Source organism: Pogona vitticeps, chromosome 1, assembly GCF_051106095.1.
Source record: "Pogona vitticeps strain Pit_001003342236 chromosome 1, PviZW2.1, whole genome shotgun sequence".
In the NCBI taxonomy this organism is placed as follows: domain Eukaryota; kingdom Metazoa; phylum Chordata; class Lepidosauria; order Squamata; family Agamidae; genus Pogona; species Pogona vitticeps.
The window spans coordinates 224,564,659-224,587,174 of NC_135783.1; the positions used below are offsets into that span (position 1 = coordinate 224,564,659).

Consider the following 22,516-nt stretch of genomic DNA (forward strand, 5'->3'; position numbering starts at 1 on the left):
AAGAATGCTCCAACTACCGTACAGTTGCACCCATTTCACATGCTAACAATGTTATGCTCAATATCCTCCAAGGTAGGCTTCAGCACTATTTGGACCGAGAACTCCCAGAAGTACAAGCTGGATTTCGAAGGGGCAGAGGAACTGGAGACCAAATTGCTAACATGTGCTGGATTATAGAGAAAGCTAGAGAGTTCCAGAAAAACATCTACTTCTGCTTCATTGACTATGCAAAAGACTTTGACTGTGTGGACCATTTCTTATCCATCTCCTGAGAAATCTATATGTGGGCCAGGAAGCAACATTGGATATGGAACAACTGATTGGTTCAAAATTGGGAAAGGAGTATGACAAGGCTGTATATTGTCCCCCTGTTTATTTAACATATGCAGAATACATCGTGTGAAAAGCTGGACTGGATGAATCCCAAGCCGGAATTTAGATTGCCGGAAGAAATATCAACAGCCTCCGATATGGAGATGACACCATTCTGATGGCAGAAAGTGAGGAGGAATTAAAGAACCTCTTAATGAGGGTGAAAGATGAGAGCACCAAAAATGGTCTGAAGCTCAATATCAAAAAAACTAAGATCGTGGCCACTGGTCCTGTCACCTCCTGGCAAATAGAAGGGGAAGATATGGAGGCAGTGACAGATTTTACTTTCTTGGGCTCCCTGATCACTGCAGATGGTGACAACAGCCACGAAATTAAAAGATGCCTGCTTCTTGGGAGGTAAGTGATGACAAACCTAGACAGCATCTTAAAAAGCAGAGACATCACCTTGCCAACAAAAGTCCGAATAGTCAAAGCTATGGTCTTTCCAGTTGCGATGTATGGAAGTGAAAGCTGGACCATAAAGAGGTCTGACCACTGAAGAACTGATGCTTTTGAATTGTGGTTTTGGAGGAGACTCTTGAGAGTCCCCTGGACTGCAAGGAGAAAAAACCTATTCATTTTGAAGGAAATCAACCCTGAGTGCTCCAATACTTTGGTCATCTCATGAGAAGAGAAGACTCCCTGATGTTGGGAAAGTGTGAAGGCAAGAGGAGACGAGGATGGCAGAGGATGAGATGGTTGGACAGTGTCATTGAAGCTACCAACATTAATTTGACCCAACTCCAGGAGGCAGTGGAAGACAGGAAGGCCTGGCCTGCTCTGGTCCATGGGGTCACAAAGAGTCAGACACGGCTAAATGACAACAACAATTTTGGGGTAGGGCTTATATTACGAGCATCCTGAAAAATCATACTAGGGCTTATTTTCAGGTTAGGTCTTATTTTCCGGGAAACAGGGTACTATTACGATTATCATGAGTTGGACATGACTTGACAACACAATCTTTACATTAGGGGCATGTGCCATATTCAGTTATGTCAAAGCTTGATATTTTGTTTGAATACAGTGTTGACTGTAACCATGGAAGTGTGAAAGGTGATTATAAAATGGTGGTTTGGACAGCAGTGTTCTGAATGCCTTATTAGAAGTTACTTCAGGGCAAGCAGCTAGTTTCATTATTTAAGCAGAATACATGTAAAAGGCTATTGGCTCCACAAGACTGGCAGAGTATACTGTAATTCATTACCGTCTTGCAACCCTGTCAGAACTCAGAAAAAGTGCATGGCTTTCTACCAGGGCAAAGCTCTTAGAAAAAATCCTGTATCCTTGTGTCTTTCTCATACACAAAGCAAGCTTATCAACATTCTCTGCACTATGAGAGAGGTCTATTGGAATTTCCATTTTAGCTGCCACATAAGCTGTCAGCTGAATGTGTGGTTACTTTCATGTTTACCTGAATGAACCAGGATATTCAGGCAGTTTAAAAACACACTCAGATGTGAGACAGCAAGCAGCAGCAGACTTCATTACCAGAAGCAGGGAAGATACACACAGGCAAGATCAAGAGACATCTAATGGATTTCCCTCTATTGATTCATAACAGCAATGGCTTGGGTGAGCAGTTAGAGAACTTAATATTTTCCTGTGTGTAAATAAGCAAAGGCTAATTATAATAATATAAAAATAATTATAATGCTTTTTGCTTTTCAAAGTTATGATTTATTTTAGATATGTGTTGTCTGCTTTTTTATTATCCCTTTTTAAGGCTTGAGCTCCTGTATTTTTAAGTTCAAACATGATTTATGTTTTCAACTCTTAACTTTTATAGATAGGAGATTATCATTGAAATATCTTTTTTCTGACTTAAATTTTGCCTAAAACCTTTGTTTTATATATTTTAAATGCATTTCTGTTTGCTATTATCCATAGTCGTAAGAGTTCTGAATGATAATCAAACCTGCTACTTTTCACATGTTTCAAGAATGGATTTGTTTAAGAATTTAAACCTGCAATTTTTCACAAACTGCATGACTGGAAGATTATATAACTGAAGGTTAGTGCCTGTAACTTCCAGGTTTTGTGTTTTCAACATTGTTTTTTAATTTTATTTTTATGCATATGAAACATAGAAGCAATTCAATGAAAAAAGCTTATAAACAAGGCTTCCTGATCCTACCTACTTGATGCAATCTCTATATTTGGGAAAAGTAGGATGAATATGACAGTAGAGTTTAAGGCGAGGCTTATTTCACCGTGAGTGAAACAATGACTTATTCTCATCCACTGAAGAGTGATGGACCATTTCAACAATTAAACAACATATACCTTAATGCCCAAATAAACCAAATATGGTTGATAAGATCTCACACTGAAATGTACTCTTTCAGGGAAAAATGTCAGCTGTGATGGACCACCACAGACTCAAAGTTCAAAAGAATTTTATAAAGTTTTATAGTGCCTGAGGTCATTGCTCAAGTGTCATACATTTGACTTTGACAGCCAAATGCTGTAATAGTAACTGTATTGGCACTATTTATGCATTTCCTTGCTGACCAAAATATGAAGCAAAGAGACCGCTGGAACTCATGGAGCAGAGAGGCAATTCCCCCGAGATTCTTCATGTTAAATCTAGCATTTATGTGGTTTAAAATGTTAAAATAAAAAAGGTGCAATACAATTAAAAGCAGGAAAAGAGGAAACAAAAAAAATCAGTACCTTATAAGGAATACACTGAGCTGTTGCCCATGGTAAATTAAAATCTTCATCTGCCTATGAAACCCAAGACCTTTCTTGCACACTCCAACATTTGCAGTGCTAGAGAAGATTTCTGAGCAGGATGACCTGTCTGGATGTATTCTTGTGCAACAATCATTCATGACATTCAGCTTAGCTGTGTGCAAACTGAAATACTTTTGTTGATGTGGCATATATAATAATAGCCTAGATCTTGTGTTCTCATCCATTTATTTATTTATATTTATTTTTCTGTTAAGAATTCATAACTTTTCACACTAGTAGGACTGGGTGTATGGAGGTTTCAAGTTTTGAGTGCTTCTATTAGAACTTCACTTCTGGATGTTATGATCTGTCTCAACACCTCACTCTATCTTCTCTTTCTCTGTTGATCCAATATTGTCACTGCCAAAATTAATACTATCAGTCACCTGGGTTGTCGTTGGTTGGTTGGTTGGTTGGTTGGTTGGTTGGTTGGTTGGTTGGTTGGTTGGTTGGTTGGTTGGTTGGTTGGTTGGTTGGTTGGTTGGTTGGTTGGTTGGTTGGTTGGTTGGTTGGTTGGTTGGTTGGCTGGTTGGCTGGTTGGTTGGTTGGTTGGTTGGTTGGTTGGTTGGTTGGTTCATGTGTATTGTTTTGGTCTTCTTTGGGTTGGAAGTTGAAAATAATTCTGTGTAATGTCTAGCTATTATAATGTTATAGCGATTTGCAGTTCCCCATTGAAATATTTGTTATGGGTTATTCCCCACCCCCCACCCCCAGAGACCTGGTAGTACACAAATACCAGAATGGACATTGATTGAGTAGGATATCTCCAAAAGGACACAGGGCAAACTGGATTCCAATCTGTGCACCTTTGTCCAAACACAGACTGAACTGGGATCAATGTATTCGCGAAGGCTTTCACAGTCGGGATCTAATGGTTGTTGTGGGTTTTTCGGGCTCTTTGGCCGTGTTCTGAAGTCAGAACACGGCCAAAGAGCCCGAAAAACCCACAACAACCATTGAATTGAGATCATTAATACCTTTGGTGGTACTATCCAGGTCCCAGTTCTCTCTCCTATGGAGCTGAAAGTAAATGGAAAATGCATAGACCACCAATTTTTATGCATAGATGAGTGCCCAGTGAGTCTTCTGGGCAGGGACCTCTTAACAAAGTTGGGAGCTAAATTAGAATTCACAATGGATAGATGCAAAGTGCAGTTTGGCAACCCCATGGCAGCCCATTTTATCTTTACATTGAAAAGCCCTGGACCCCACAATGTAGCAGGTCAAAAACCCTGTGTGAGGTAGTGGATCAAGTCTTCCCATAGATATAGGCAAGTGGGACCACAGGGCAAGCAAAACGTGCAACACCAGTAGAAGTCACCCTGAAACCAGGAACTGGCCCAGTCCATGTTAAACAATACCCAGTGACGTTTGAGACTAGAAAGAGCTTACACAAAGTCCTAGCCTCACTTTTGGAAGTGAAACTTATTGTCTCATGTAAATCTGAGTTTAATACACCCATCATGGGGGTGCCAAAGAAAGAAGGACGGTACTCCCTGGTCTAAGACCTCAGAGTGGTCAATGCAGTTACCAAGGATATTACACCGGTAGTCCCCAGCCCATACACCTTAGTCAGTTGTTCTTACTGAATCATTGGAGATTCTTCCCCCATTGGTAATGCCTTCCCATTACAGGAGGTAGGGGATCACTTTCCACCACTACCTCCGCCTGCAGACCTTCTAATCTAAATATATCCCCCCCCCTTTGAAAGTGCCTGTGTATCTGATGAAAATTTTTGCCTTTTACTGAATTATGCTGAACTGGTAGGGTTATGACCAGTTCTTTTAATTTGATGCTCATTGTTAAATACAGTTACTTTTAGAAACAGAGATAGCAAGGGGATCCTGAACTTCTCCTTGCAGGAAAGATACATGCTCCCCTTTTTGAGGGAGACAGTGATCCAGTCCACTCTTTAAAAGCCCAGTTTGATTATTGGCAATTTAAACAGTTTTCATCCTCTCCTTAACATGCCATTCAAGGGAAAGCAGATCAAGAGCGTGGTGGCCAACCAGCTGCAGACATTCTTGGAGGTGAATAAAATCCATACTAAAAACACATTTTAAAAACAACAAGGCACAACAATCTAGTTAAAAACCTCTCAGACGGCCAGTCAAAAAGGAAAGCCTGCCTGAAGAGAAAGGTCTTTGCTTGCAGAAGGACAATGAAGAGGGGTTCAGCCTGGTATCTCAATTGTCTTACAATCTTCTTTATGTAGCAACATGTGTTACTTCACTTGCTTCAAACTACACTATGACAGCCTTACTGACATGTGGGGACTACTGCTCTTTCTGCAGAGTGAAATGTGCCCACAAAACCTGCCCTGTAAGAGGAAATAAAGGTTTCCAGACTGGATCTGCCCCCATGAAAACTACCCACTCTCCATTCAGGATCCAAGATGCATTTTTATCTTTTGGGAGTCAGAGCAGTCTGGGGTCAGTCATTCCACCATTCATTCAATTTATTTGCATTCCATATTTCTCCTAGTAAAGACATCCACTATAAAATAGTTGGAAAACAAATATTGAAATGGCTAAAAATACAAAATGAAAGCCAGTGTAATTTAATTGGCTATGTATAGAACTAGGGACTCAAGAGACCTGGATTCAAATCCCTGCTGAGTTGTGGAAGCTTACTCAGAGGTAGCTATGATAAACTTTTCCTTAAACGTCTTACATACTTTAAAAACTCTATTAGAGATGCCATAAGTCAGAAGTAATTTGACAGAACACCATTAAATTAAAGTATTTAAAAAACAATGGAACATATCACATACATAAACTAATGAATTTGAAAAGGTAAAAGATTTCAAAAACTCTCATTAAAACATCTTCCATGACACCCATTTACAAAGTGAAGGACTGCATGAAGGTGAAAGTCTTTGTGTGCCAAAGGAAGGACAGCAGAGAGGGAACAAACTGGTCTCCCTTGGCAGGGAGTTCCACAGACCAGAAAGAGTCACCAAAAAGACCCTCTCTTGTGACCTCATCAGCTATACCTATGAGGATGATAGGACTGAGAGAAAGGTCTCACCTAAAGATTTTTTAAAACTAGGTAGACTCATATGAGAAACTATGATCTTTCAGATAAACTGTTTAGGGCTTTATAGGTCAAAATAAGCACTTTTAATTGTAGCCAGAAACAGACCAGGAGACAGTGAAGCTGTTGTAAAATGGAAATGTGGGTCTTCCTGTAACCAACTCTGGTTAGCAGTCTAGAAGAATTGAGGGAAGCAGACCAACAAGCTAATAATATACATGAATCTAGTTATCTAAATAAAAGAAACAAGAAATTGGGCAGATAACAAAGATCAGATTAGAAGGACTGGGGGGAGCCGCCTAGAGTGGTCCGGTGGGCCAGATAGGCGGGGTATAAATTAAATAAATAAATAGATAGATAGATAGATAGATAGATAGATAGATAGATAGATAGATAGATAGATAGATAGATAGATAGATAGATAGATAGATAGATAGATAGATAGATAGATAGATAAATAAATAAATAAATAAATAAATAAATAAATAAATAAATAAATTACTTTCTGAAGTTAGGCAAATTACTTCGCCTAACCTAGAAGAGGTTAGGCAAAGATTCATACTAGAGCCTTTCTTTTATTTTTGTGTCAGAATGTCTAAAGAACTACAGCCACAGTTCTCTATAGCCTTAACCTTGAATTAGGCCCCACAGAGTTTATTGGGACTTCATTTGAAGTAAATATGTATAGATCATATTCTGTCAAACAGAGGTGACACAAAATGAAGTTCTAAGGATGACTGTATGGATGGTATGTGTGGGAGAGATTACTGAAGGTATCAAGCAAGCACTGAATTAATGCAGAGCATTGTTAGGGGTTGAATATGGAATACAGAGAAGAAAAAGGCTTGTTGAGGCAGAATCAGTGTGACTTCCTCAATGGGAAATCTTTTGGACTTCTGTGAGAATGCAAGTGACTGCAAAGAAAGATATGACCTGGTAAAATTAGATTTCAGCTTTTAGAAAAATCCTCAACTCAGAATAAACTTAGCAGTCAGGAGTCAGTTAAACTTAATTCTTAATGTATAAACAGACTGAAACAGAAGCAGACATTTCTGGGTTCTAAACTGCATAGGGTTTTAAATGCTAGGCACCACCACTTATAATTGTTTTGAGACATGGACCAAGAGTCTGTCTAGTTCTTTCAATACTGGCAAGATATGTTCCCTTCAACCAGCCTCAGTAAATTGATAAGCATTTTTCAATGACTTTTTTTTTAGCTGAAATCCTGTTGCTTAGCATCATAAGTTGGAAGTTGGGTGAGGACATTTGAATCAATGGAATTTAGAGAAGTTGACCCACCAAGTTCCTACTAATGAGCCTACTCTAATGCAACTTACTACACTAAACAATGGACAATAACAAACTCTAGAACTTGAAAGGGCACATATTGTTATTGCCAGGCTAACCCTTTCTTCGTTGTGCCAAAGCCAGTGCACTGCTCTAAGCTGACAAAAAGCACTCTTCCTTATTGAGTACCCCTAAATTCAAGGAACAGCATGGATATAGGCACACCCAAAGCATGTAAACTTGATCCTTTGGAATGAGCCCACAACCACCTCTCTGAATACTATTTCGTGAACAATGTCATGAGAGTCCATTTCTTTAAAAAAGACTATTTAACAAGTTGGGGAAGAGGAAAACCGCTTTTATGCACATTTTGCTGTAGGAGAGACTGCATTGTGTGTGAAAAATTACTCTTTCTTTGTGTTTACAGATCAGGAGTATTGTACGAGGTGGTGCTGAGAAGTATTGAGCCTTTCCCAGAAAAAAAATAGCTAGGAAGCTGTAACTGCCACACTATTCTACATGTTCCCCCAGGAAGTCAACGCACTTACAACATTTGTCCTGCACCTTCTTAAGTCCCTGCAAATAAAATTCTTCCGACTGTTGGTGTAACCACTCATCTGCAGCATTAGTTGTCTCCAGAACACTCCCAAATCATTGTCCCTTTAGATGTTTTTTGAGTTTGGGGAACAGATAATAGTCAGAAGGAGCCACATTGGGAGAATAGGGTGGATGGGGCATTACTTGGAAGCCTAAGGACGTCAGTTTTGCAATTGTTTCACCTGCAATATGTGACAAGGTGTTGTCATGCAACAGGATAGCACTTTTGGAGAGTTTTCTTTGACATTTTCCCTTGATGTTTTGCCTCAACGTCATCAATAAGGCACAGTAATATTTTGTCACGAAGAGTCGGACACGACTAAATGACTAAACAACAACAACAAATATTTTGCATTGATGGTTGAACCCTGTTGAAGGTAGTCCACCAGCAGAACTCCCTTCTTATCCCAAAAAACTGTTGCCATTTGCTTCTGCACGAACCTTTGCACTCGGAACTTCTTTGGCCTGGGGGAACCACTGTGCCTCCATTCATTAGACTGTTCCTTTGCCTCGGGATCATAACAGTAGATCCATGTGTCATCACCAGTTACCAGTTTGCCCAGGAAATCTGACTCATTTCGTGCAAAATGTTCCAAAACAGCCACCAATGACCACCAACAGCCACTGTTTCCTCCTTTATTCGGTTGTCAAAATTTTGGGGATCCACTTTGCTGCTAGCTTTCTCGTTTCCAAGTCATTGTGGATAATGACATCTCATGTGATATTCTCAGATATATAGCAATACTTTTGGCTGATATTCAGCGGTCCTCCTTGATCATGTCATGGATGGCTTCCACATTTGCAGGCACAGAGACAGAAACAGGCCTTCCACGGGGTTTCTCACTTTCAACACTGAAATGGCCAGTTTTAAAATTGACAACCCAACGTTTAACTGTTGCATATGAAGGGCCACTGCCACCCATACTTTGTGACATTTCATCATGGATCTGCTTTGCACCTTTGTCTTGAAGAAACAGGAACTGGATTATGGTCCTATGTTCTTCCACATTGAACTTTTCTGGAGGTGCTGCTATATTCATTTTGGACCTGAACATGAAAGATAAGTTATAATCATAGGTAGCTGGTGTTTGCTCCATTGAATACAGACAAATTGGCCAATACACCCTGCAATTTATAGCTTCCTAGTTCATTTTTTTTCTGAGTAAGGCTCAATACTTACCAGCACCCCCTCGTAAATCCAGATTAGCTGCATTTCCCAGCAGACGTGTCTACGAAACAAGAAAACAAAAAGATTATGCTCTAATGTTCTTTCTATGGGCCATCTTTTTTTTCCATCTGTGGAAGAGGAGCAGAGAGAAAGTGCTAATTCTCTTGGAACCTAGTGCTTAACAGCTATGTGGTAGCTGATAAATGCTGCATTCTGAAGGGATTACTGTACAAACTTCTGTAAGACTGTCTCACACAGAAATCTCCGAGGGTTGTCACTTCTCTATAGCTAAATCTAAACTAGTACATCTTCTTTCCACCCCACATTCAGCAAACTTCAAATTGTGTCACCATTGCAGTACCTTCAATGGAAGAAGTGTTTGAAGTGTTCAGCTGACAAAACGTCAAGCAAAATTGACATTTTGTCAGCTGAACAGAAGAAAACTGTTTAGAAAGATGAACAGCTGCAATCACTTAAAATTATATTTCAACCAAAATAAATTCAGTTGGAATCCAGAGTGACACCACTTCTGCAAGACAGTGGGTGAATGTCAGTGGAAGGACTGATATCAAGTACAGGTTGCTTGCTCAAGGGAATATTTTATTTTAATTTCTTTATAAATGCTTTTTAAATTTATGTTTCTCATGCCCTCTTCTCTGTGCAGGTTCGTTTACCATCTCCATGTGGTTTTTGAGGGTCACAGTTCCTCTCCACAAATTTTCAAACTGGAAAGGAGAGCAGATTGAAAACTAATTACCCCACACCAACCATTTCCAGGTGTGGGAAGTTCTGTGTATGGAATGCAGCTCTCAATTGACATGGTCTTTCCTGGTTTCATTTGGTTTCATTTGCATACTGCCTTTCTCTCAGAAACAGAGAGACAAGGTAGCTTACATTACAATTTTGAATCAATGTTACAATCTGACAATATATATATTGTAGCTAAAATCCTGTTTGTGTACATTCTGCAGAGCAAGGCTAATGACATCAAGAACAGGTTAAAGGAACTTATGAGAACAGGATTTCAGTACTGTATGTAAGTACTGAAAAAATATCCTCTTCCACATTAACACAAACTGTAGTTTAAAACAATGTTTAAAAACTATTTAAAATAATAATTGCAGTCAACAATAGAAAAGTGTAGCACATTGTGAAAAGCTCTAGTCCTAGGTTGCTAGCCCATAGTAGTCAGCCAGTTGCTGAAGACCTTCCTAAACAGAACAGTTATTGTGTGCTGGCAAAAGGACATCAGAGAGATGATCAGCATAGCCTCCCAGAGCAGCGTGTTGCTTAGTCTGGGATTTGTCCCTGAAAAAGTACTCTGGCTGACACTCTAAAGCCATCCACACAAAAGCTGGACAGAATTGGGTACATATATCAGCATAAGCTAAAGCATGTTAACTTGCAATTAATTTCCAAGTAAGCATGCTGTAGGATAGGGATGGGAAAGTTGTGGTAACTCCAGAAGCCGCTGAGACTCCATTTCTCAGTTGATCCAGCCAGCATAGCTGATAGTCAACAATAATGGAAAGTGTAGCCCAACAGAGCTACAGATTTCCCACATTTGCTTTAGGATATCACAGCTTTAATACCAAAAAAGTCATTTCAGAGTTGCATGATAAAGATCCAGTCATCACAATGTATCATAATATATCAAGCCAATCCTCCCTCCCCCCCCCCACACACACACCTTTTAGCAATCCATTGCTGTCTGAGAGTATATTTCCCTTTGGTTGTTCCCCCCTTTGGAAATTCCGAGTTCCTCCCTCCAGCATGCAAAGACATATTTTTAACAATGGCAAAACAAACAAATGAACAAACAAAAAAAAGGCTCTCCAAAGCCCCGAATAGGTTTCTGAGTGATGCCCCATTCTTATCTTCAGCTATTGTTTGATGTGGCTGACACAGCACTAATGGACACAGGAGGTGGGGAGAAGGGCACTCCATATAATGGTCTTCACATTACTGAATAAATAATAGTTTTCTATAATATTGTAGGGCTACAATCACAATTTAAACATGATGTTTTCTTTCATGGATATGTAAGTTACTATTCAGCGCTTTACAGCAACCGTATACTTTTTCCACAGTTTGTATGGAATTCATAGCAGAAGAGAAAATTTCTGATTGTCTGATTATAGAGTTGGCTATTGGTTATTTGCTTCTAGGTAACTAAGCCTCTGACCCCAATTGATTGACCTCAGATCTATAGCCAGATTGGGGGGGGGGGCAAATGGCTGCAATATTCCCCAAGGTGTTCTCCCATCAAGATTTTCTTTCAGAAAATTGTTAGTTTAATTTGTGACATGTCAGACAATGACAGGCTCCATTTTTTAAAAGGCAGCTTGTTTAAATAAAAGGAGCGATCTAAGAATAGAGCTGTCTAAAACATTCAGTGAGTAAGGCACAAAATAGCATCATCTGGAAAAGGCCCCCAAAATCTGCTCACTCAAGACTTCCAGTGACTAAGGATGTATTCTCTATGATCACAATAATCCTGATTATCTAAGTCATCCTTTACTAACTTGTATAATTACATGACCTTGAAGAGTTATATAATACAATTCTTTATTGTCGGCTAGGCTCCAGCCTCTGCCCCCACCTCATCTTCCATTTCTGTTTCAATTGTGTGCTCTACCAGCCAGCAATAAAAGAACAACTTTGTTTGCAGTTAAGAAGCAAGTTCTGCAGTTATTGTGTTGAGTAAAGCAGGACAGGGTGCTCCTTGCTAAAAATCCAGTTGTTCTCCACAATTATTTTCCCATCATTTACTTAGTCTTTCTTGAATTGCCCAACCGAAAGGAAAATGGAAATGTCAAGAACAAGACTGGAAGGAAGGAACTTCATGGATGAGTTAACAAGCACAAGCTGAAGTATCTACTGTCTGAATGTATTCGCGAAGGCTTTCACGGCCGGGATCTAATGGTTGTTGTGGGTTTTTCGGGCTTCTTGGCCATGTTCTGAAGGTGATTTTTCCTAACGTTTCACCAGTCTCTGTGGCCAGCATCTTCAGAGGACAGCAAACTGTGCTCTACTGTCTCCCCATACTTGCAGCACATGCATGTTCACTATGGACATGCTTGCTTTCTGGGTGGAAACTAAAATCCAGTTACCTAAGCCAGCATTAAAACCCAGCGCAGGAGGCTTCAGCTGCTACCAAAACCATTCATTTCATAAATAATCAGAACATAGGAACAGGTTGCAAGTGAAGAGGACTGAGGCTACATGCAAAGTCATAGATTACAACAAAACAAAACAAAAACAAAGAGATGAGACAGTTCAACTGATTAAACTTCCCTGATAGCCAAAGAACAGTGAAGGCAGTAATTTCCAACCTGAATGGCTCCTGAAATATAAGTGGTGAAATTATTCCCCATAAGCTGATGCAGGTTTCTGCTATGCTTGTCAATGTCTGCCATCAAATATATCAAAACAAAACAAAGAAATAAAAGAAAGGGGGGAAAAGACAACTCTCAGCAGTAACCTTTGAGCCAACTTTAGTGACTACTTCAGTTCTTGCAAGGTCACAGATATTCTTTAAAATCAAGTGTAGATACAATTCAGTTTTCAGTGATGAATGAAGCATTTATGCAGCCAACATAAAAGAAAAGCAGAGTTTCTTTAGAAATTAAAAATATCTTAAATGATCCTGACAGAGATGTTCTACATGTGCTTTTAACAGAGGGCAGACCAGTCACTGAATTCATAGTACTCCAATACAATAACACCCAACATGTCCTAAACCATACCATATTGAGTAGGATAGAAATAAACAAAACAAAACAAAACAAAAAAGCAGTATTCCCTATTGTTCCTCTGTCTTCCTTTTAAAAACATTTTTTCTTACACTGTTTGCAATGGATGGAACATTCTTCACAATGGTTCCAAGGCTTATATAAAGCTTTCTGTGTTTTTTGGGGGTGTGTGTGACTGGGGCTAGAAGGACTTTGGACTTTCTTCAGAACCAGGGACTGAACTGCCTCTTCCTCTCTTTGCTGATGGAGCTCATGTGTTAAAGAGCTAGGGCCCAAGGGTCTCTATGTGGGGCAGATGGAGGAGAATCTGATATCAGAATTCACTCCCAGAGGGGCGGTTTTGATATTTCCTTTGGACCTTGGGATGCCATCCAATAGACTATAAGATTGCAACACAAATTATTGAATTATTTAGCTACAGCTTCAAATTATCTATGTTTTCCTAAGGAAGAAACACATACATAAGAATGACAGTTTAGTTAGGTAACACTGATACCTCAAAATCCACAGTGCAGAGAAATTTTAACTATTCGTAGATAAAAAGCATCCATGATCAAGAACTGAACAACTGACTAGTCACACAATGTCACCTCTTTTAAAAAAGAAATAAATAAGTAAATAAATCAGTTTTATACACCATAGATATGCAATTTAAAGGCTGTGGGATCATAGAATCACACAGTAATTGAGTTGGAAGGGGCCTATAAGGCCATTGAGTCCCACCCCCTCTTCAGTGCAGGAATCCCAGTCAAAGCAGATCTGACAGATGATGGGCCAATATTCTCTTGAATGTCTCTAGCATTGGAGTGCTCACCACCTCCTAAAGTAATTGGTTCCTTTGTCATACTGCTCTAACAGTTAAGAATGAAGATGATAAAGGTAAATTAGTCAGGAAAGCCCAGTGAGGTTCTATAGGAAAAGGATCCATGTGAAATAGTTATTGTGTTTATAAGTGGCCACAGGATGGCGAAAAGTATATCCATGGATTCAGAAGGTCCTTGACTAACCATTTACAGCCCTTCCATACTCTTATTGGTGCTTTAGCACAATTTGTATGTTATCCTCATGCATAAACCAGCCATAGAGTCAGGGAGCAGGGGTGCTCTGACCAACTCTATATCTGATGTTGCATAGGTCAATTAACTGCACCCCCTGGCCTCCATTAATGTGTGTACAGAGATGAAACTTGCCCACATACATCTATATGTTTCAAGTTCCTTCACCTGTACAGGTGGTACATATGGATACCGAGGGTGGGGTTAGTCAGGATGTTCCCTACTTATACATTGGTCTTCACTTGAGGATAGTGGTGATGCCACCTCATTTGAACACATTTCTGAAGCAATTTACAACACTACATATTTGTGTAGCTAGAGGAATGCCAGGGAGAGGGGAAAAATCCATTTTCAATAAACAACTAAAAGGGAATGGTGTTGAGACCTAGCATGCTGCTGAGGGGAGAATTTTCCAGATGAGAACTACAGCTTTACTTTTAAGAAAGGCAATTCATTCCATTATTTATATGTAAGGACCTTATCTAATTTCCTGTGATTACCAGGACACATTACTGCTGTTTTTAATAGATGCATTTGGATTGAGTCTTAAGGTACACGTCCCCTTCCAAAGTTCATCAAAAGTATTTAGAAGATCAGAACGCCATGATGCATACTGTCAATTAAACTGAGAAGAATAGCTAACCATGTGCAGGCCGTGAGATCAGGGGCATTTGCAACCCCAGATTATCTCCAGTTATTCTCCAGCTTTATCTTGCATTCAGATGCTGCTTCTTTTCATTCCTGCTCCTGTTGTTCAATTGGATCTCACAAATCCTCCTGCATGGTGCTCAAGTAAAAGGAGGATGGCACCTGGAAGTGATGACTAGAAATGCCAAGAGACAGTTCTCTTTTATGGATGAGTAGTGCAAGCCAACGTGACAATAACAAAGCAATGTGAATGACAGCTTGGATCAAATTCATAATGACCCGGTTTGTATAGGCCAGGTGTTATGTAGATTGGAGCTTGTTATTGTGCATCATGTTGGCAACCCTGCTGTTCAACTGCTAGTTCCAAGAAAACTGGGCAATAAGCCAGTCGCTTAAGCAGGTCCTATCCTCAACCAAACAGACAAGGGATGTTCCCTTTTTTTTCTGTGTCCCATGGGAACAGCAGGCCTGCTTCCGTATTCTCGGTCCTTTTGAACAGCTTCTAAGAGAACTTGCAAGCTGAATCTCAAAGAAGAAGGAAATCTGGATTTGCTGCTATGTATTTAACAAGTGCATGACTACCATGATTTTTTAAAAACTCCCATTCTACTATACGAAGCAATATGGAAACTAACCCTTTATGTGATATAGAAAAGGTTACTTTTGTCTTCCTTTGTGACCCTTCAAAGCAGTCAGCCTGGTTCATTACAAATAAAAGTTCATATTTAGTAACTTTTTAAAGATCAGGCAAAGAAAATGGTTTAGGTTCTCTTCTGGATATAAAAAAGTATTTGCTGACACATATGGAAAAGTTTGAATTAGCACTTCTTGAGCAAGTGGCTGGTCCTGAAATATTTGCTTTTATTATTTCCTACTGTGGTTTTATTTGGTAGAGTTCATCACCCAAGGCACAGAGAATGGTTTCTGTAGGATTAATACTGTGTTAAAAACCCAGTGGTGCAATAAATTACAACAACAAAAAATCAAGCTTTGCTGGGAGCAGCCTGGAATCAAATTCAAATAAACCCACTTTTAGAGATGGTCAATCATTGACTACACAATAGAGCAAAAGAAGAGAAGCTGAAGACATCAATCACATCCACCCCAAACTGCAGGTTGCATAAAAAAAGAATAACTGGTTGCAGTGTCCTCTCATTAAGGGATTGTCTCTTTTCAAAAGCTCTACTTTGGGGTGGGAAATGGATGGCTCTCCAGATGTTTTAGACTACAATTCCCACAATACCTCATCATTGGCCATGTGGCTGGTGCTTCTGGGAACTGAAGTCCAAAGATTGTGGAAGGTGAAATATTTCCTACCCCTGTTCTAGTAAACAGATGTTTCAAACACATAAAAAGCTGTCTGACTAGAGAAAATAGTAGCTAAATTAAATATTTGTGTTTAAACTTTCACTGTGCATAAAAACTGTTTGGTGGGATTTACTCAAACTGTAAGACTTCAACTTCTAGTAATTTCAATCTGTTGTGCTTACATTTCTACCACTGCAATCCTTTGGACTTGAAGATGATTTAACATTGCTTGGATCATGCCCATTGTTCATATTTAGTTTTGAACTTTAGTAAAAAATAACATTTACTTATACATGGGTGCTTGTGTTGTGTTTTACAGTCATGCAGCATAAAGGTACACAGCTGAATCTTTAACCTAAAACCTTAATTAGAATGTAATTAGAGACCTGGGTTCAGTGGAGATGTCTTGCAGCTAAGTATGGTTGGGATCACAGTTTAAGAAAGACTATAGCGTCACATTTCATTTTGGCATCTCCTGGCCATAGCATGGCTATGCTTCTTCCCCATTTTACTTCCTCTGTGATAGCTTTCCTAGGAGCATAAGGAAAAAAAAAATACCAAACAAATAATAGATCCAGAACCCCAAATGACTTTGTATAATGGGTTAGATGGTGGTAAATGCTGTAAATGAGATGACAGTGATATGGAGGCATCAAGGGGGCATTAGACTGGTCCTACAAAAAGATGATGTGTGACATTAAATCTTTCATAGTGGAAAGATGGTGGTGCTGAAGGTTCTGTTTAATGGTTGACCAGTTGTTCCTCTCATCGCCAGAAACTCATGTTTAGATCATTGCTCCTGGAAATGGGATGGTCCCTAGGGATGGTTGTTCAGCAGGATCAGTGTTAACAAACAGAGAGCAACAATGGGAACCTGGTGTCTCCTCTGCTCCGTTAGCACCAAAGATTCACAGGAGCCTCTTTGAGTGTTGTCATGTGCAATTAGAATTGCTGAGGAGATGGGCAGGAAGCCATTCACCCATGGTTTACACAAGGTATTATCTTTTTGCCAGGCAGCCTGAGCATAGATTAATTAACAAAACATTCCCATTTAATAATATTTCTGTGTAGGGGAAGGGGTGGGAGGGAAGATAGGAAGCAGTGAGGGGGGGAGTTACAATGAAAACAGAATGAGATAATGAGGGAGCACAGAAAAGAAGGAGAGAGAGAGAAAGGAAGCGCCTCATTTTTGCAGCAGTAACATCTTATCAAGATATGATAGGTCAGCAGATCCCCAGAGTGTATGAAAAATGCAGATATATGGAATATTTAGTTAGACTGTCACCAGAAATGGTGGGTCCAATAGGGACTGAACGTGCAGGCTATAGAGATGTTTCCTGTTCTCGTCAGGTTCCTCATTATCGCCAGGTTCCGCACTGGTTACCAAACAGGCTTCATCTCATCCAGGATATTGGATAAAACAAGATTAGTGCTTAAAGTTGTTCTTTTCTTTGTCAGTGCTATGCAAGTAAATAGAACATTTATTCATAGTAAATAGTGATTTTATTTGGAGATGGAGAAAGAGATATGGAGAGGCAAGTGCTTTTGGAGGTGAATCCCAATGCTATTTCTATTATGTATGTTTGCCAGAAGGCAGAACAGCAAGGTCTCTCTTCAGACTTCAGCATGTGTTAATCTAATGAACTGCAGTGCCTATTTGCATGGGAGGGGGAGTACATTATTTCAGAATTACTCCTCTGGTCAGTAATATAAAGCTTTTTATACTTTAACATGCATTTGGGTACAAGCTATTCTGGGTTTCAGCAAAAATATGGAACAAACAGGATTGTCATTTCCAAACAATACCCCACGATAATGATGTTTTTAATACCTGTGGGTTCAGCTGCCATTTTCCTTTCTGTTCTTTCTATAGACAGATGTTTCCAGCTCACTTAATATAGAATATGGAGCAATATAGAATACATGGTGATACAGGCTTCACCTCCAAAAGCTTCAATATAGATCAGGAGATAAATTAAGTATAAATTATTCTTCCCCCAGTTATACAGATGAATACTGAAAACAGATAGACAATTCATTCTCCTTACACTGTGATAAAGCATACTGGTTTGTCCCACTATGAGGGAGGGTAGGGAGCTGGTCTCTGGCAGCATGGTAACCTTTGGCTCTGAGTCTTATTTCAAGACCTCTCTGCATGTTGTCAGTTCATGTCTTCACAAGACTTATCCCACTACACATTAGAAGCTCATTGATAAGATGAAGGGAAGCCTCAACACGAGAGTTGAGTGAGATGTCTCTCTGCTTTAAGTTTTAAGCCACCTGTAGGCTAGGTATGGAGGAACAAAAAGAGGGGGACAGTGAAGGAAGTGGCAGAGAGAGAGAGAGAGAGAGAGAAACTGGAGGGAAAGGATGCAGGAAGATGGGGAGAGAGAAAGGGTTAGGTTCTCTTGCCACATATCCACTGGCTTCATCCCAAGCAGCCATCCACCAGACATGGGCCCTGACTGGCTATCCCTAAGGGAATTCATCTCTTACAAGGGAAGCAGGTATCTACCCCTGCATTCCAGCTACTCTAGCATTCTATAGGCAACAAGCAAGTAGCTTCCTGTTGTGGCCAGCACATAACTGTAGCACTTGCAGGAGTTAGGGGTGGAGTAGATCCTGTCAATTCTATCCTCTCATTTCTCTACCAACACAGCAGAAATGACATTATATGTTATAATAACTGCGTCTCTGCTATAGGTTTTGTTATATGTGCTATATGTGAATTTCGTTGTATGGGTATACTGTGTATATACTTACAATGACAATAAATTATACTATTATAGGTTTCTGGATATAATGGCTGGATAGATTTGCAGAAAGAAACTGCTTACATTGATCTATTGTGGATATTGCAAAGTATAATTATCATGTAGCTCTGTTTACTGCATTATGCCTGGCAGTGAATGGACAGTTCAATGAATAATTCACACTGTGTAGTAGAACAAAAACTTGTAGCACCGATGTTGTTTCAGAACATGATAGGGAAATCCTGAAGTCCAGTGCCATTGAGAAAATAAAACTGTGTGATGAATAAAAGAATGCATGGTTTATTTCACAGTCTTTTTGGGCTTCCAATTGTATGTGGTACCAGTTTTCAAAAGTGCAAGAGATTTTAGTAATTGTGATGCCTGGATAAAGTTGTGGTCCTTCATATGTGATGCCATACAACTATTTTTTTCATCTTATGTTATGTTAAAAAATAAAGACATTTGAGAAGATTGGAATTTTTTAAACATAGTTTTTCTTGAGGAAAATCTGATGTGTCCGAGCCTCACCCAGACTCTACCTCTAGCGGCCTCCAGATAAATTGAGTTTGAGACCCCTGCTTTAAAGTAAGCAATGCAGTGACAGTCTTCCAGAAAGAGGGATGTTTTGCCATGTATTTCTAGAGAACTAGCATACAATTCTGTAAGGCATATTCAAAGTATTTGTGCATTACAAAAGCACAGAGCAGTTGTGTTTGTCCAACCCTGAGTGGTTTTGGTAAACATTCTATCAGAATTTCTGACATCAGGCTCCTGACACAAGTTTTCAAAGAGGAATCAGCTCCAGGGCTGGGGCAATCTAAGCTTTTGACCCTATCAGTCAGTACCTAGTTAGCTGATTCTCAGAACACCTAGTTAGCTGATTCTCAGAACTCCTTTCTGGCCAAACAGACATTGGTGTTGGGAAAAGAATTGTGTGTCTGGTTGTAAATATATTTAAGATATATTTTAAAAAGAATAGAAAACAAATTTTAAGAAGCTTACTCTTTTAAGCCACGGGGAACATCTTACTCAATGTTTGCAGAGCTTTGGTGTCTATATCCTGTCACAGTCTCAACCATTCCACCCATCCTATCATGATAAAATGGTCTGGTAACTAAGGGGGTAAAATACTCCAAAGATGCTATATGCCATCAAATCCCTTCTGATGTTTGGTGACTACATGAGTTAATGACCACCACAATGTAAAATCACTAGCATCTCTGCTCAGATCTTGCAAACCAACAATATCTCATGTTAGGTCTTCCTCTCCTCCTACTGCGCCAACCACCTTTTCTAGCAATTTTATTTTACTTAGTTCTGCATTCTCATTATATGTGCATGGTAGGATAGCTTCAGTTTATCCTTTTGTTGTATCCTGTAGACCATCTTGATTGGTCCCATTGGTGTTGTCAACATTCAAGCTGCCCTTTGCTGTGTAAAACTTGGCATCCTTTTTCCTGCTGGCAATGTTTTCCTGCTTTTTTAATAGTAAATACAGAAGCACAATATCCCACATTCATAAAATGGGTCCTCTTAAGAAGAAAGGTGTGGTAAATATATTTTAAATAGATAATAATAAATAAATAAAAACAGTGAGTTTTTAAAAATAATTAAAGCTGCCTCCTGGAACTGAATGAAAACATTCTACCTTCATTCCAAATTGGTTTCCCAAAAAAACCCCAAAAGAAAGCCGCATGGACTTCACACAATGCAAATGAAGGAGCTGGCAATCTTAACTGGACCACATTAAAAAATCAAACAAACAGTGAACTTTTGTGGGTTGTTCACTCCCTCAGGCCATGCACCAATGTTATGTAGAAAAAGGTTAAATGAGGGTCACAAGAATTCATGGCAGATGGTTGTGTCAGGCATTCCTCTTAGAGATGAGTTAGAAAAAACACAAGTTGTCTTGGAGATGTGGTTTTCAAACAACCCTCTAAGTGGCTGTTGGTTGGATATCACCCCCACAAACGTCTCAAACAAAGAATCACTAGATAATATGCATTATGGTTTCATAAGTTTCTGTTAATATTTCATACTTTCTTCATATTTCCTGTGCTTCCACCCCTGTGTCCCAAGCCTATTTTCTATAACAACAGCAACCTGCCATCATGTTATAGAGTATTCTGAAGTGGTTTGCCATTCCCTGTTCTGGGGGTGATCTAAGGCTGTGCAGCTTGCCCAAGGCTACACAGGTTGGCTCTCCTCTTGAGATACGCAGTGGGGAATTCAACTTTTGGCCTCTGGGTCTGCAGACAGGTACCCAAATCACTCAGCTATCCAGCCAGTTTCTTATGCTTCCATTGCTGAATCCCATGCCAGTTTTCTATATCAGTGGATGAAACTCCAACAAAGAGTGTTGATGATAATGTCAAATTATGAGTTTGCATTACTGGTATCAAGAGAGGAGAGAAAATTTTTTGAAGGCCATTGCTAATTTAAATATGACAGTGAATGACAGAAACCAAAAAGTCCAATCCCTGATCGGGTTTACATTAAGAATGCTAGGAAGGTAGGACACGGAGGAAGGCAAGGGTAAAGTGCAGCCCAAAGCAATGCATCTCCCAATTATTCAACTGTCCGAACAGGGAAGATTTCTACCTGTCATGCTAAACAAGAGAAGCCTTGCAAAGAAATTCACAAGCTATTAACCTTTCCTGATTGGAGTCTTGAATGCACTGCTGGAGATGTAGACATATGCCACCTATTGTCAAACACAGATTTCTTACTGAAGAATATTCTACCTCTGATTTATTTTGTTATGATAAAGGGGAAAGAAAGCTCTGTATCACTTGCTATTCCTATATGTCAGTTTTCCTATACATTTCTTTTCAGGCCAGCCACACCCCTTCTTTGTCTTTTCGGACCTATCAGCCGCCCAACATTTTTAGGGGTTGCATCCCAAGCAGTAGGATAGGGATAGGCTTAGTGCAAAGAATGGATATGCACTGCATTTCCAAATTGGCAAAATTATGGCCACAATGTAAGTGATTACAGCTGCAAGCCTTGACCCTGTATAAGGTATGGATCAGATGACATGTATGACATCCAATGTGTCACCATACCCAACTTGCATTTTTGGTCAACCTGAAATGGTAGCATGTAGGCACCACTTGGTTGTCCTGCCACGATGTGGATCCCTTGCCACCAGACTTGATTCCCCCAAGCTAGGCAGGACTCCTAGAAACCTGCCCCTGATAACATAAGGCAATTCTTCTATAGGATATAGCCACCTATCTCTTCTGAACTGGATCTACACCAATGCCCAATTACTTCCACCTACAGTACAATCCCAATAAAGTTGTGAGAGTTGTGATTCAGTTTATGCCTTTGGAAATCAATGTTCTCCACCCTCAAAATCCACGAGGACAGAGACCCTGCATCATCCCCTTCTTGAACTTATTAAAGGGCAGATGGATGGTTGATGCTTGAAGAAAAATGGGCTCTTCTGTCCCATAATTTTCTGTTATGGTGAGAAAATAGACCAGAGTGAAGGCTGTGTTTCTTTGGTACATGCTCTAGACCAGTGATGGTGAACCTTTTTGAGTTTGAGTGCCCAGATTGCAACACAAAATCAACTTATTTATTTCAAAGTGCCAATACTGCAATTAAAACATGAATGCTGAGGTTTTAGTTTAGAAAAAACAACTGCTCTTGTACTGCAAGGGTTAAATGCTTCTCTCTCTCTCTCTCTCTCTCTCTCTCTCTCTCTCTCTCTCTCTCTCTCTCACCCCCATGGGCAGTATTAACAAATAAATACTTATTGGTGGGGCACATCTGCCTTCTAGTGGGAGGGAG

At 39.7% G+C, this 22,516-nt stretch overlaps 1 long non-coding RNA gene across 1 annotated transcript; it reads left to right on the forward strand.

The window, feature by feature from the left end:
* The first annotated feature begins 802 nt into the window (after window positions 1–802).
* LOC140702790 (uncharacterized) lies at window positions 803–21,688 on the forward strand. The gene is made up of 3 exons (XR_013537132.1): window positions 803–1,947; window positions 10,171–10,226; window positions 12,002–21,688. It is a non-coding gene; the product is annotated as an uncharacterized LOC140702790 (long non-coding RNA).
* The last annotated feature ends 828 nt before the right edge of the window (window positions 21,689–22,516 follow it).